The sequence below is a fragment of the Salvelinus sp. IW2-2015 genome, unplaced genomic scaffold, assembly GCF_002910315.2.
Source record: "Salvelinus sp. IW2-2015 unplaced genomic scaffold, ASM291031v2 Un_scaffold511, whole genome shotgun sequence".
Classification (NCBI taxonomy): Eukaryota; Metazoa; Chordata; class Actinopteri; order Salmoniformes; family Salmonidae; genus Salvelinus; species Salvelinus sp. IW2-2015.
Genome location: NW_019942565.1, coordinates 193,801 through 197,607, shown reverse-complemented (window position 1 = coordinate 197,607; position 3,807 = coordinate 193,801).

The window sequence follows — 3,807 nt, the reverse complement described above, 5'->3', positions numbered from 1 at the left end:
TAGGACCGCCCACACAGGAAATACCGACTCTACTTGGAGGGCAATGGAGCAGACCTGTGAACCCTTCTATTCCTAAATAACATTACTGACCCTGACCACTTCATACACACACGCAGTCTGGTTTTACTAACCTTGTAGGGACACACAATTGATTGCCATTCAAATTCCTACTTACCCTAACCCAACCCTAAACCTAAACCTAACCATTAACCTAGCCCTAACCCCAAAACCTATCCTTAACCCTAAAAGTAAACACCCTAGGAATAGCCTTTTTCCGGCAAAATGTCCCCAGTTGGTAAAAAAAAAAAAATTGACTATTCTTGTGGGGAGTTCAGGTCCTCACAAGTAAAGTTAAACATGTCCACACACACACACACACACTGTAAATTGTTTAGATACAAAGTTGTATTTACTCAGATAAGGATGGTTTAATATATGACACACACGTTATAACTTGTCTGGAAGGCTTCCGGTCCTACCTACTGATAACTGCTGTTACTAAGTGATGATTCAACGCTCTTACCTCAGAAAGAGAGCAGACATTCTGGAGATCAAACGTGAGACTATACTCTCAAACACATTTTTTGGGGAGATGCTTGTCTTTAATTAAACTACAAAAAWTTTATTTTGCTCAGTGAAAAACAACAGTAAACTCCTCCTGAGAGACACTGTAGTTTAGTGAAACCACTATTGGGTTGTTTATGTGATCAGTGACCAAACAGGAAGCTTTAGTGACCCTCTTGTTTACTTGGCAGAGCATTGTTTGTTTGTAAGACAACATAATTTATGCTGTCTTACTTTGAGTCTGCTAAAGAAGTTTGCTCCCTTTTTTCATAAAAAATGTATGCACGCATGACTGTAAGTCACTCGCTTTGAATAAATGGGTCTGCTAAGTGAAATATATTATAATATATTATAAAAGAGTTACAATGTATTTTCTAGGTGGTGTAAACTGAAAAACAAGACAAGACATATCACTGACACTGAGTAGGGCTCTGCGTAATATAGGTTTAATTTATTTATTCCTCTGTTAAACATTATTATAAAAGATATGATGTGTTCTTGGAATGAGTGTGTGTGCATAGTCAAATGAGAACAGTGACGATAAGCCTAGTGACATATCCTCAAAAAGGGCTTCCGTTTTTGACATACCCCTACCCAACGTATAACAAAGCACAACCATGTTTCCATATCTCTAAGTTATCCCATATATGAAATGGACGGTTGTATAACAATGTTTTACTGCAAAAGTGGTTCAATTGATAGATATTGTATCTCAAAATTGCAAGTAGTCAGTTGTCTGCTCTACATACACAAACAAACAACATTAGGATATTTTAATATATAGACCTGTAAGCACACAGATACAATAGTCAGAAATATAAACTCTGAATATTTATGATGAATGTAAACTTCACTTTTTGGTTGCTGTTAAATAGACAAACTGCTATAATTCACTGCTGTATCAATCAAATCAATCAATGAAATGTATTTATGAAGCCCTTTTCACATCAACCGATGTCACAAAGTGCTTCAACAAAATCCCAGCCTAAAACCCCAAACAGCAAGCAATGCATATGTAGAAGCACGGTGGCTAGGAAAAACTCCCCGTATGGTCCTGCCTGACAAAAAATGCATACAGTTGTTTGATCTTGTGACTATTGTAATCAGCTCTAAGGCAAGTGGGCTCAGACACTGTCATTTTCTCCAGTCTAAGGTGGATTTTATACAGAATGTTTATCCCCTACTCTTGCAATTATGTTAGCTCCCCCCTAGATTTGACCCCAAATACAATATGGCGTCCAAAATCCAATATAGCTGAAACCTTAACATAGAATGGTGGGTTAATCCCCTGTATATGTATACGCTGAATGAGAGACATTTTTAAGATTTGTGCACTGTACTTATGACCTGTACTCAATACTATTTGTGTGTACTTCAGCTATGTTAGGAATACACTATGCCCACCATATACACTCAAACACCTTTGTCTGGATATATAAAAAAGGCATCAGACTGCTTGGCATGGCAACGCCAAGTATTCCAAGTCACGATCTTCTTTAAAGATCAAACTAAAGGAACGAGAATCCCACCCTGAACTCTGACACCCTCTCCCTAGCTTTACAACTCGCCTCTCCAGGATTGGGCTCTTAAGTCACCTCCTTATCATTTAGAAGTTAGTTTTGATTCATTGCTAGTCCAATACATCTGCCTTAATCCAACATGACCATCTGCTGGCTCACTGCATTTTTGATGCACATTGGGATGTTCCAGTGCACTTTTATCCTGGTTGGGCTCAGCTGGCACATTGCTTCTTCCAGACCATCCTGGCTGTCTGCCCTGGAGTTGCCGTATATGTTGACTTGGTGACAGTTATGGTGCATGGGGAGGATGCAATCACATATGACAAGTGCATAAGGCAGGTGTTCACTATAATGAACCAACACAACCTGACGCATTGACAAGAAATGGGCCGTCACATTTCATGGGAATTGCACTTCTCCAATGTCAATGACATCCAGAACTGTCCTTGATAGGCCCACTCCACCGTCAGTCCTCCCCTCGGGCAGTTACTAGAGACAGAGACACTATGGAACTGGACTGCCATTCAACAGCCAAAATGCCGTCTGGAAATTGCTGCCGTGCATTACCTCATTTGCAACCTATTTCGCTACCAACCATGGCTGGCTAGCCCATGTGACACCTGAACTGGTCTCACATGTGAAGTATGAGCTTTCATGTTGAGGTGACTCATGCATTGGCCTTGGAAACTGCAGTAATCCCAACAAGGACATATGTCCCATTTATGGCAAACAAGAGGCGCCTTAGAATGGTAAAACTTGCTGTATGTAATCATCTATGGTGGATGAGGATTGACTGTGAGATAGGGGTCTTTGTGCATCATGCTTGATCTGCTCCACCTCCTCTGCAACCCTTTTACTGTCCATCAAAGCCCAGGGATCCTCATCAAATGTATATGTGTGTGGAGCTGTACTGTCCCTCATAACCAATGCTTCTTAGTCATAGTCTATGACCTAGCTACACTCTAACTAACTTCTAAGTAACCCTCACAGGTTATGTCACTCTCCAGCTGGGCGTGCCCCAGTCCGTAATCAATGCCAACCACCCACAGTTAATATCGGCCAAATTATCATCCTACCGGACTTCCAAAGGAATATGACCTGAAGGACTTTTGGCCACATTCAACATAATAAACTAAACCCACAGGCCAATTAGGCATTGGACAGATCTAAAGTCAAGTCTGTCTGTGACAGCCCTTTCACAGACTTTCATTCAGAAACAGACAACCAACTATCCCTCCATTACTATCCCTCCATTACTATCCCTCCATCATTCAGGCTGGGATAGCATTCCAGTTAGTCAATTGGTCTCATTGGTATGCAAGCTGCATCTGCTGACTGCCTATACTCAATTGTAGAAATGAAAACTGATCCCCCCACAGCTCATTATTCTGCACTGTTAGAGTTAAGTGAGTGTGTCACAATATCTACAGTATAAATGTAACCACGTTTGCAGTCAAATATTTTTACACAACCATTAATTTCATTTATGGGAGACCTTAGAGATATGGTAAAACATGGTTGTGTTTTGTTATACCTCAGGTAGGGGTATCTAAAAATGTTGGGGGCCTCGCCACTAGCCTAGATCTGCACACATTTAGACATTGTGTCATCAACCTATGACTGCACAGCTGCTGTGGGCCCCCCTGTCGCTAAATAACACTCACATGAAGCAACAGGGATCTCTCCCCCAAATCATCAGCCACTTATCTAGTACCTCCTAATT